The sequence below is a fragment of the Psammomys obesus genome, unplaced genomic scaffold, assembly GCF_907164565.1.
Source record: "Psammomys obesus unplaced genomic scaffold, mPsaObe1.curated_primary_1811, whole genome shotgun sequence".
NCBI lineage: Eukaryota > Metazoa > Chordata > Mammalia > Rodentia > Muridae > Psammomys > Psammomys obesus.
This window is the reverse complement of record NW_026596463.1, coordinates 4,477,484-4,490,531: the sequence shown is the minus strand read 5'-3', so window position 1 is coordinate 4,490,531 and position 13,048 is coordinate 4,477,484. Positions and strand designations below refer to the sequence as shown.

At 43.7% G+C, this 13,048-nt stretch overlaps 1 pseudogene; it reads right to left on the bottom strand.

Annotated features, from left to right (window-relative positions):
* Positions 1 to 4,433: 4,433 nt before the first annotated feature.
* On the bottom strand, positions 4,434 to 11,705 carry LOC129670016 (60S ribosomal protein L26-like; annotated as a pseudogene).
* Positions 11,706 to 13,048: the final 1,343 nt, after the last annotated feature.

Below are 13,048 nucleotides of genomic sequence, written 5' to 3'. Positions count from 1 at the left end.
GAGGTTTCTTAGGCTGAAGACAGGCTAAGCGGTCTCGCCACTTTGTTTACTAGATATCACAGCCGCTGTTGTACTGTGAGGAGACACCATGACCAAGGCAACTCTAATAAGAGAAAGCATTTACTTAGGGGCTTACTGTTTCAGCACTCTAGTCCTTTACGGCAAGGCAGCTTGCAGGCAGGTACTGGGGCAGTAGCTGAGAGCTACATCCTGGCAGAGAGAGTAGTACTGGGCCTAGTGTGGGTTTTTGAAACCTCAGAGACTACCCCCAGGGGTATATTTTCCTCCAACAAAGCCACACCTCCTAATCCTTCTCAAATAGTGTCACTCTCTAATGACTAAGCTTTAAATGGTCCTATGGGAGCCATTGTTATTTAAACCACCACACTAGAAATGCTTGCTGCCAGAGCCTGCCGGCAGAGTCAAACGGTGCTTGATTGGGAGTGAGGATTGAAATTAATAAACCAACACACAACACATGCAACCTTTCTGAGAGGCTCTAGTAGAAGCTGGAGGCCTTGCTTTATTCCAGACTCCTTTTAAGCCAGAGCAAAAGCACTTCAGCACAATGAATAAATTCACAAGGAAGTCAAGCAAAAGGTGTGACTTTGATAAGACATCCCACCTGCTGTCTCAAACAAAAGGAGATACACTTGGAAATCTATCACTGGAAGGCCGTGGTGAAAGCAGTCTTTCCACTGAGATCTAAATATCAAAGCAGGCTGGCAGACCAGTGGTTCCCAAAAGCTTGTTTAACTTCCAGTGTGGATATAAAGCAAGTAACTACACAGTACAAGATTCTCTCAATAGAATAGAAAAACACTGCAAAGTCAGCCAATGCTCATTTGTTTTATTTCGTCAACCTGCTCTTTGAGGTGCCTCTGCCCTTACTGTCTGTCCTCTTCTCCTTTGGAGGAATTCCCAAATTTTCAAGGCCCCTTCTCCCTCCCTTTCTCTTCTCTAATAAAAAAAAAAAAAAGGAAAGAAAGAAATCATCTCACCTATTTTTACTTTTGCATGTTTGAGTGCATTTGAAATACAAAGACCATACTTCATTTTTGTATTTAAAAAAATTAAAAATTACGTGTCTGTCTGTGTTGGCACATGCCACAATGTACATGTGGAGATCAGAGGACAACTTGAGGACAGCCTTGGCTGTCCTGGACTCGCTTTGTAGACTAGGCTGGCCTTGAACTCATAAAGACCTGCCTGCCTCTGCCTCCCAGAGTGTTGGGATCACTACCAGGTTCTGCTCAAAGACCTTATTTTTGACATGAATAGATAAGGGCAAGTTTAGGAGATTGGGAAGACAGTTTCTACTTTTGAAATTACAGTGTTTAGTGACAAGTCCACTCCTGAACCTAGACCTGCTATGATCGCTTCCTTTGGGTTGGTGGGACTAGTGCTTGGAAAGGGAACTGGGATAAGCCCTGAGGATTTCTCTAAGAGGCATCTGAAGTTTGGAAGTTTGGAAGTTTGGGAGAGGTTGATTAAGGACCATGTAGTTGGGAGTATGAAGGACATTTTCTTTTTTGAAACAGGTTTTTTGTTGTTGTTTTTTTTTTTCTCAGATAATCAGCCTCATCACTGTTTCTCCCCTCCCTCTACTCCTCCCTGCTCCTTCCCATCTCCCCTCCCATCAGGATCCACTACTTTTCTGTTTCTCCTTAGAAAACAGATTTTAAAAGATAAGATAAAATATAATAGGTTAAGACAAACCGAAACACATTGGAATAGGACAAAACAAACAGAAGCAAAAGAGCCCAAGAAAAGGTACAAGAAACAGGTATAGATGCAGAGACCCACTCAGACACTCAGGAATCCCATAAAAACACACAACTGGAAGCCATATATATAAAACCAAAAGAGTTGTATGCTTAAATAGACAGAGAAATAAAAGTAAAATTTTTAATTAATTAAAAATTTAAAAGTTTGGGGGGATACAAAATGAATTGTAATTAATAAAAAAATAAAAAATAAATTTAAAAGTTAAGACAAAAAAGTTAAAAGCCCCTACACAACATTATGAGAAAAAGAATCTACAAGATGCCATTGAGTTTGTTTTCTGTTAGCCATAAACTGCAGGGCATATGGCCTACCCTTTAGTTTGTTTTCCAACCGATTTTTCTTAATGTGCCTGAGAAATAATATATAATGCCATTTAAAGTTTATTGTGTGAAGATTTAATGACACAACTGTGCTTCTAGGTATTGGGAGCTGACAATGGGGGTGGGCTAAGAGGGGGGGGGTTGCTGAGGAAGTCCATGGAGAAAAGAGAGTAAGGTGTTCCACCAGGATCTGCTTGTCCCCTGGGAAAGGGCATAGAGAGTGAGGAGAGGCCACAGCAGGTGGGCTGCTGTGGAGCTAGAGGTGAGACTGGAGGATTGGATTTGGAGGAGAGGGGTAAAGATCTGCAGTTAGCCTACCTGCTTCTGCTTCCATGGCTAGAGTGACCAGCAGGCTTTTTTCCTTTAAATAGGTCTTACTATGTAGCCTTAGTTGGCCTAGAACTTGCCCTCTATACCTTGAACTCATAGGGATCCACCTGCCTCAGCTTTCTGAATGTTTGGATTAAAGGTGGCTCATGTCTAGCTTATTTTTCATAAGATGCATATTCACAAAATGGCTGCATTACTGTAAGGTGGGGGTGGTACTTTGTCCTTCTGATGTCAAAAGTTGGTACCTGCACAGGCTCAAGGGAAGAGTTGATGCTGTCAGCAAAAATGGATTCTGTAGCTAGGCAACTGTTATCATCGTGACCAATACATCACAGGTATTTTGCTTTTGTTTTATTTATCTTTTTGAGACATGAGTTTTCTCTGTTATATATCTCTGGCTGTCCTGGAATTTATTATATAAGCCAGACTGGCTTTTGTTATAGGGCACATGTTTTTCTTCCTGGCCCCAAGCTCCTGGAATAATGACTCATGAAAATCAAAATATATTTACAAATACCTAGGACATACAGCTACTCTCTTTTCTGACTATTTCGTAACTTAAAAAATAACCCATTTATACTAATCTACATTCTGCTATGTGGCTGGTTACCTCTGCTCAGGTATCATGTGTTTGTCTTCCTGGGTGAATTTCTCCGCACCTGGCTGTATCCCAGAATCCTTTCTGCATACTAGATGTCCCACCTTCTATTTTACCCTTTCCTTTAGGCCATAGGCCTTTTTTTTTTTTTTTTTTTTTTTGACAGGTGTTATATCCATACAATACACAAGATATTCTCTCTACAGGCCTCCTGCCTTTGCTTCCTTAAGTGCTGGGATCAACAGTGTGCATCACCACACCTGGATAGAGGTGTTATCTACCTCTATCAAGTGAAAAAGTACAGTATTGCTCAACTGTGTGGCCTTGAAAATGAATGGGCTTCTTTTAAAAATATTTTTATTATTTTAAAAATTTTATGTGTATGGCTGTTTTACCTGTTGTATCTCACATGTGTGCACTGACTGAGGAGGCCAGAACAGGGTTTTGCCTGACCTGGAATTGGGGTTGTCACCAGCTGGTTTCGAGCGTCCATGTAGGTGCTCGGAGTAGAACCCACCAGAAGAACAGCCAATGGTCTTAACCATTCAGCCACCTCTCCAGCCCTGAGAATGAATGATTTCAAAAGTCAACTGAAAACAAATGGAGTAGGAAGCGGGGTCAGGTTTCCTTTCAGTTTTAAAATTCCAGTGTTAGGCCCAGCAGGGAGCCCAACTACCAAAGAAGAGGCTGTTGAGAGGAAATTCAGAGGCTGCAATCGATGCAATTAGCAAGAGGTTTTTATTTACTCCAGCTTGCTGGGGCTAACTCTACATTCAGGCTAGAGTCAGCACTGACTCTCAGTACCCTCCGGTTTTTAAAGGGGTAAATGAGGGGGTTACAGGTCTGACATCATGGGAGTGGATATAGGGTCTATTGTGGGCACCAGGTCAGCTAGATATCTGGGGTTTCTGATATGTGCAGATTCAGCTCTTGTTAAAGGTGGGAAAAGCAATTTGCTCATCCTGTGGTCTCTCTGAGAAACGGAGCTATGTGCCTTTAGTCAAAAGGTAAAGGGCTATTTGGGAGGGGAATTAGGACCATCTAGATCCGCTGCTATTTCCTTCTGCAACCGGGTGGAGGTCTTCTCCTTGTCTCCATCCATGCAGATGGCTAGGGTCAGGAGGGGCTGTTATGTTCTCCCGTTCTCTGGAAGAATGCTGAGAGAATTAAAAAATATAGCTTTATAAGGCTAGTCTGATTCTTTCACCAGCATGCCCAGTTCTCCTGGCTTGTTTGTACTGCCTAAGCTCCGGCCCATATTTTAATTTTGATCTTACTTCCCAGTGCCTTGGCCAAAGTAATTTTTTTTCAAACTGACTAGAGTTTTCTTTTTTTTTTTTTTTTTTAATTAACAAGATAATTTTGAACAGGTAATTCACGTATAAGACACAAGATTCTAAGGTTCATGGTGGCCACTGATGACCCTCATCCCTTTCGCTAGCCAGCTAGAGGCTCTCAAGAGGCATTCACAAACAAGTATTCATAGGTGCACAGTTCTACGTTCCAGGAGATGTTCAATCTATATATAGACTGTCCATACAGAGTTTTTACAATGTGCCTGAGAAAAAATATATATGGTGTAGTTTAACTTAATGTATAAACATTTAATGGCATAGCTGTGGTTCTCAATCAGTACTTACAGAGCCACCTCTTATAGAATATACTCATAGCAAACATTTTCCCATAATATAGAAGGGCACATAATAAAATGGAAAATCTCAGGAGCCGTGAGGGCGAGACTGGGAGGAGAGGAGAAAGTCTTGTCTCATGCTTCCTCAGAGACACAGAACCCATGGTCAGTCATTTTGCACGAGATGGCCGAGGCTCAGAAATACCATGATCTGCTGCTGCTGCCTACATCATGGAGAACCAGAAAGGCCGGCGTGACCTCCAGGCTGAGTCCGGAAGAGGGTATGTGGCAGGGGTGGGGTTTCCAGTCTATGTCTCCAAATCTGGGGGTCGGAGATCAGGAGCTCTAGCTTCCAGGGAGAAGAATGAGAAGTTGGCAGATTTTCCTGCCTACGTCAACTGCTCGAAATGCTAATCCATTCGGGGAACAGCCTTCGGACCCACCGCGCAGCCGCGCCTGTCAGGGGTTGATAGCGCAGGTTCACCACAGTCCTGCATCTTGTCATCTGTCTCTTCCTTGTATCTGCCCTTCTCCTTTCCTACTTATCGGGACTTGGCTTTCTTTTCCACGATCGTCTTGGGGTCTTTGTCCAGCTTTAGCCTGCTGGTAACCACCTTTCCGGACGGATGCCGACGGGGAGGGTTGTGCCCTTGGCCTTTTCTCGCTGCACTCGCTCAGCGTGGACACACTTCTGGACACCCGGACGGCTTTGCCAGTCTGCTGGCCTTTGCAGAGTCCTCGGATGACCTGAACTTCGTCATCCTTTCGGACGGGCACGGAGAGAACGCCACACTTCTGTCTGAGTTCTTGGAAGGAGGGGCTGACACGCCCTTCCGGCGGATGTGGTTCGACGCGCTGAAGTCTTCGTGGCGGTTTTAAACGTCCGTGGATGTGGTGCTGAAGACACGCTGGCATCCAGACGAATGGTCCGGAAGCCGTTAGGGACAGTATTCTCCCCGGCCCCTCCCGTGGCTCCTCTTCCTACACAGCTGTACGTCTTAGCTTGCTTCTGAACCCGCAGCTTGCGGTTGCACACCCCACTGCTCCATTTGTGCTGCACTGACCGAGCCGCCTCAGCGTCTGTAGCTCTGCTCATCCTTCCAGGCCGCATCCCGCATCACGGCACCGATGTGCCGCAGTTGCTGAGACGGGTGTCCTGTGGATGGACCTTCTGATGCCGTTCAGAGTTTTACATCCAAAGCAACCGTGCACCTGGGGTTCGGGTTTTACATATACAAGCAGTTGTACACCTAGCAATGCTTTGCGTAAGCTGTGGCGCATCTTGAGGCGAGCATATGATCAGCATAGATTCCGGAGAGCGAGTCTTTTCTCCCGCTGCAGTCCCTGTCCGGGAACCCCTCATCCTCCGGCTTCTTCATCAGAGGAAATGTCGGTTTTCCTAAAACCCCTTCTCTCTCTCACACACACACATACATATACACACACATGCGCACACACACACACACACACACGCACACTGCTTACTATTTCACAAAGCACTGGGTATCTAGACAGAGCAGGTGATGTTCAGCACACAATGACAGTTTAGGTGACACGTCCAAAGTCATACAATTAGCAGTGGCAAATTTGGATTTGAGCTCAACTAGCACAGGAATAACGTCTTACATTCTATAAACACGGAGATTGTTCTTAGTCAATTTTGTTTTAGTAACTTTTTGCACAATGCTTCTCTGGTGCTCAATAGCTGTGTGCTGGGCGAATGAATCGTCACTGGGTACTGATTTGCAGAAGGAACGTCTCATTTAGAGCCTATAAGGTAGCATGGACATAGCTCTCATTTCCTCATGAGATCCAACTCAAACAGAAATCCTTTCCCAAAGATGTTCTCAACGCCTGTCAATCACGAGAAACTGAAATGGTGGCTCAACTCACTGTAAATCCACAAGGGGGCGGTGTAACTTAGAAAACCGTGAGAGACAGGCCTCTCCTTGGGCCCCTTCTCTGCAGTTCTCAACGAGTAAGGTGGCTTCTTCAGCAAGCACAAGCCTTTTGCTTGTTGCTATGCCCACCAAGTACATTTGAAGAACAGATGTAGTTATTGGTAGATTGTAACCAGAAACATAGAAATAAATCTAGCCAAGGCTCCATTTGGAAAGATTAAGCTGTTCAAAGGGCAGGCTCTGTGGGCCTCAGCTCCCCCATCTGCCAGAAAGGAACAAACATGGCCTCCCCTGCAGGCCTGCTGGGAGGAAGGGTGTGGTGACACACAGAAAACGTCGCTATTTTTTTGTTTTTCCTTAGCTTATCTAATTACTAACACTATTTGGTTCCCTTAGGTAAGAGTTAAAGGAAAGTTTTCGTTTATATTATTGTAAAGTGTGTGTGTGTGTTGAATGAATACTGAATTCAGGGCTTCATGCATGCTAAGAAAGCTGTCTAACACTGTGCATTCCTCCCCTTTACCCAGCTCTTAGGGATATTTACTGAATAAATGAGGTATACAGAATGATAAAATACTTGTATAACTGATTTGAGGCTAGCTGAATTAGCAAGAATTTTGAAAGTCCATGGCATTATGGTTTGCAGTCCATGAGAAGAAAGCAAGATGACTAGCTCTCACTAGGTCACTGCTGCTGTGGTAGGAAATTGGATGCCATTTGTCTCTGTTATTTTCTCGACACTCTGGCCTGAGTGAAGGAATTTAAGGGAAGCAGGAAGGCTTATTTCGGCTCATGATTTCCGAGGGTACAATTCACTGTGACGGGCAAGGCCTAGGGGCTGCAGGCAGATCTGCCATGACGGCAGCAGACTGTGCTGTGGGAAGGCCTCACAACATGACGGGCCAGGACACGGAGACCGTGAGCCCGGAACTGGAGGCATAGCCTGCAAGGCTCACCCTTCCGCTTTCACAGCTTGGGCCTCCAAACCAAAAGTTCAGAAACGTCCTAAAATGGTGCCAGCTGCTGGGGACCAGGTGTCAAAGCACGTGAGCCCCGGGGAGATGTTTCAGATTTAAACCGTACTGGCATTGTTGTCATCTTCAAGCATATTAATACAGATTTTCCCTATTCAAATTAATCATATAAACTTGGTATATATGGCAGCTTTATTGGCCAAAGGGTTAAAAGTATAAGCTATGCTAACTCAGCGAGCTTGGCAGATTCCTATAAACACTGCAATGAAGCATTGTCTTTTCTTAATCAACACTTTGGGTTATCATACAAAGCAAAGGGTTTCATCAGGGTATCTTCACAGGTACACTTGGCTCTCCTTTGCTTCCCTCCCTGCCTCTATTGTCTTTCCCCAGTTAATCCCTGCTTCTGTTTCCCTGCTTTCCATTATCCTCTCTACCTTCCTTAAGAATTCTCCCTTCCCTCTCATGGCCCCTTTTCTAGCTTTCTCACCTACATGAGAAGAGATATTATCTTGACAAAGTAATACAAAAATTAGAAGTTCATGCGCTAAAAGCAATTTCTTCATAGGAAACAAGGAGGAATCAGTGGCCAGACTTTTTTTCTCTCTCTCTTACTGTTGCCCAGTTAAGAGAGATTTAATAGCTTCCCCGTATCATCCATTTTCTCTTTTGGTGAAAGTAGCTGCAGGCTCTGACAAAGAATCGGGGGGGAAAAAAACAAAATAAACACTGCTCAGTGAAATGATAGCAAATTTAACTTTCTTGTTAATTTTTACACAAAGACTCTAAGTTTATGCACAGGTGTTGTTAATGTAAGGTTGTCACCCTTGAAAGGAGCCCAGTGGTCTTATTTACTTATGAATGTATTACAAGGTCATCATTGTTGGGATCAGTAAGCAGGCACTTCTATGGCCAGCTCCAAGGGACCTGATAGACCGGTTATCAGGCATTTGTAAAGATACCCTGATCACCTGGAATTACCTGCGCATGCCCTTGATCACCCTATAAGAGAACTGGAACCCTCCTCCCTCTCTCTCTCCTCCCTCTTCTGCTCCCTCTCTCTCTTCCTCTTCTGCTCCCTCTCTTCTCCCTCTTCTGTTCTCTCTCTCTCTCTTCTCCCTCTTCTGCTCCCTGATTCTCCCTCTCTCTCTTCTTTCTCTGTCTCTGCTCCCTTCTCCCCCCTTCCCCTAATAAACTTCCCACGTGGAACTGATCTCATGGCGTGATTTGTGAACCCGCATGTAACCCTCACATTCGCACGTTTCCTAACAATCACTAATGACAACAAACTCTGTTATCAACTCTTAGAGAAGAAGATGTAAAATTCTGCTCTCAGATGACGAGTAAAAATGAACAAATCTGACCAGGTGGTGCACACCTCTAATCCCAGCTCTCTGGAGACAGAGGCAGCTGGATCTCTGAGCCAGAGGACAGTCTGGTCTACAGAGCAAGAGTTCTAGAAAAGCCAGGGCTACACAGAGAGACCTTATCTCGAAACAACAACAACAAAAAAATCCCAAACCAAAACAAAAGAGGAGCAAATATGGAAAACCATAGACAATGTAACAAGAGTTTAAACACTACAGTGAGCCGAATAAGGAACCCCTCTTTCCAGTGTGCGTGCTAGCTACTTGGCCTTCGCAGAAATTCCACAGGAAGGTCACTCGACTACCCTTACAAACATTCCAGTGTGCAAACATGTATTCGATCCCGCACAGATTAATAAAAATCGAATGTGACTAGACATAACTGTATGCGGAGGAAAACGAAGCAACTTATTAGAATATTTGAGAAAACTTTATGCAAATATATCCAAGAAGCTAGACGACATGTGTGCTGTGTGTGTGTGTGTGTGTGTGTGTGTGTGTGTGTGGCGTGTTTGGCATCCGTGTGTGGGTGTACATGTGTGTGCGGCTGCATTTGTATGTGTATTCATGTGGGTGTAAAGGAACTTTCATTCGCCTGTTTCAGGTGTCACCTCGGAGGCTCACTGTCTCCTGCTAACCTAGGCCTAGTCCTGGAAGCTTCTAGCCCCCATACAATCTAACCTAGGCCTAGAGTGTTTTCAGCCTCTGGGACTTACGCTGAGTAAGCTCACCCTTTCTTGTTCTTACTGAGCTCTGGGCTGGCTGGCTCAACTCAGCTGCTCTGCCTCAAACTCCTCTCCCAACTGACTTATTCAGTCTGGCTTTTCTCTCGGTCTCTGAATTGCTCTGCTTGGCCTCAAACTAAGTCCAGCAATCTGTTCTAATCTCCTGCCTCCTTCTCCTTCTCTGGCTCATTCTGTCTTCACCTGTGTCTAGCTAGTTCTCTCATTCAACCTCTCTCTGTAAAAATCTCCCAGTAAAACTGCCTCCTCTCTCTCTGCATTGTCCCTTAAGCAGCTTCCCTTACCTCTCTTGTGAGAGTTCGGCATATCCTATTCTGTCAAGTTTTTTACTGCTTCTGCCACTCAACTAAACATCAGTTTCAAACATAGGTGCTTCTTTCTACAAACTAACTTTACCTTCATTGTTTGCGATTAAAGGCCTGTATCACCACACCTAGACCTAAGCTTTTCTTTACCTGATACTTGCCTTATGCTAGGCTGGTCTTCAACTCAGATCTGCTTACCTCTGTCTCCTGGATTAAAGGTGTGTTTGTATTCTAGCTGGGTCACACAGAAGGTCTTTGGATGTGATCTCTGCTAGAGCAGTCATGTTCTGAGTCAACATTCCTCTCCATGTGGAGGTTTCAGCCTGATATAGGTGTTAAAGCATGGTCGAGTTAAGCCCAGAATTCACCCAGAAGGTCAGTTTCCTTGCTTAATTTGAACTAGGGAATCTTATTTCCTATCTCAGCATGGAATTATAGGTGGGCTGAAGACCCATCTGGCATTCATGTGGGTGCTGGGAATTGGACTCCAGTTTTCTTGCCGGTGTGCCAAGCACTTTAACTACTGAGCCACCCGACCAACCTGCCATAAACAACTAGAATTATATGAACTGACATGAACTAAATAAACAGCTAGAATTTGAATATGAACCACTAGATTGCAAAGAAATAGGGAATTGAAGCAGACCATTAACTGGGGAAGTTGATGGGAAGGGGACATGAGAAGCTAAGGGTGTAAATGTTTTTTGTTGTTGTTGTTCTGGAGAAGAAGTCATTAATTTTTTTTAATTAAAATAGAATTACATAGTTCACCCTTCCCCTTTCTTCCCTCTAACCTTTCTATGTCTGCTTCCTCCAATCCTCCCATGTTTCTGTCCTTCTCAATTTCATGGCCTCTTTTGCTTTTCTTTTTTAAAGGTTTATTTATTTTATGTATTTGAGCACTGTATTGGCATGCAGGCCAGAACAGGGCATCAGATCACACTATAGATGGTTGTGAGCCACAATGTGGTTGCTGGGAATTGAACTCAGGACCTCTGGAAGAACAGCCAGTGCTCTTAACCACTGAGCCACCTCCCCAGCCCCATGGCCTCTTTTTCTTTGATTATTATTGTTACATATATATGTACAAATATATAAATGCAACCTGCTTTTACTTTTATGGGCATGATTTCAGAGCTGACCACTTGGTATTGGATAATCAATTAGGAAGCTCTGAGAAAAACTAATTCTTCTGTTAGGAGTAATTAATTGCCTGCAGGTTTGTTTTTGTTTGTGTTGTTTCATCTAAACATAGATCCCAAAGATTTCCAATTTCCATATTAACATGTCTCTTGGTATTGTCATTGTTCAAGTCTTGGTTAGGCAGCAAGAGTGTATCATAGGTATGGTTTTCATAGGTGTGTCTCATAGGTGTGGTGGTTTGAATGAGAATGGCCCCTAGAAGCTCATATAATTGAATGCTTGCTCCCCAGTTGGTGTAACTGTTTGGAGGAGAATTTGGAGGTGTGTCCTTGTTGGAAGAGGTGTGCCACTGGATATGGGCTTGAGGTTTTAGAAGCCCAAACCATTCCCAGTTAGTACTCTCTGCTTTCCTGCTTGTGATTGGTTAGAGATGTGAGCTCTCAGCTGGTCCTGCTGCCATGCTTTTGCTCCACCAACTCTAACCCTTTGGAACTATAAGCCCATTAGATGATTTACAGCAATAGAAAATTTGCCATAATGGGTGAAGTGCTTTTATTATATCTAAGAGACACACTCTCACAGAGGACTTTTCTTTCTTTCCTTCCTTCTTTCTTTCTTTCTTTCTTTCTTTCTTTCTTTCTTTCTTTCTTTCTTTCTTTCCTTCTTTCCTTCCTTCCTTCCTTCTTTCCTTCCTTCTTTTTTCTTGTTTTTCTTCTTGTTTTTTTCTTTTATTATATCTAAGAGACACACTCTCACAGAGGACTTTTCTTTCTTTCTTTCTTTCTTTCTTTCTTTCATTCATTCATTCTTTCTTTCTTTCTTTCTTTCATTCTTTCCTTCCTTCCTTCCTTCTTCTTGTTTTTCTTGTTCTTGCTCTTCTTTTATTTTTATTTTTTAATATTTTGAGACAGGGTTTCTCTGTGTGTATCCCTTGCTGTCATGGAATTCTCTTTGTAGAACAGGCTAACCTCAAAATCAGATCCACCTGCCTCTGCCTCTCTAGTGCTGGGATTAAAGGTGTGCTCTACCACTGTCCAGCATTTTTTTTTTTTTTTTAATTAAATAGGGGTCAGGCAGATTGGCTCACCCAGGCATCCTGCAAAGTGGGTGGGTCACCTTAGGGGCAATTGTTACGCACTCAAACATTCTCACATTAGCAGTGAGGGCTCTGGAAGCACCAGGAATCGTAATTTTCCTTACTCATAAGTTTACTCATAGGGCATTGACTTTCTTGTCCTCTGGCTCTTACAGTCTTCCTGCCCTTCCTGCTTCTTTCTCCTTGCTGCTGCAGAACCTTGTGTTGCAGTGTGCCCGGCCCCCAGTGGATACATGTTCAACAATGTAACTGATTTTAATTTTAAAAAGTTTTAAATCATTATATTTATTTATTTATTTATTTAAAGTATGTTATGTTTGTGCCCGCGTGTGTGTGTGTGTATGTGTGTATGGATGGGCGCGCACACACACACAAGTGCCACACAGCATGTGTGTGAAGGTTAGAGGACGGCTTTGGGAGTTGGTGTTTTCTTTCTGCCATGTTGATTCTCAGGATTAAGCTCAGGTTACCTTGCTTCATGGCAAGTGCCATTTTGTCTGCCCTAGATGCAAGTGCTGTGCTAATGAATTATTTAACCCTTTCAAGCCTAATGCCATTTAAACAGATCTAGAACTTATCCAGATCTCCATCTTACTGGATCTGAATTGACCTTAGGTCTCGGGTCTATCCCTTCTGGTAGAATCACACATCTCCACTGGGCTGAGGTCAGGAGAAGTGTGCAATTTGACTTTTTTAATGTAACCAAGGCAGAAGTGATACTGTGCAGTGGATCAGCGGGTGTTTAATATCAAGTTGTTGGATCTGGAGAGATGGCTCAGAGGATAAGAGCACTTGTTGCTCTTCCAGATGACCCGGGTTTGCTTCCTAGTACCCACGTGGTGGTTCAAAACCA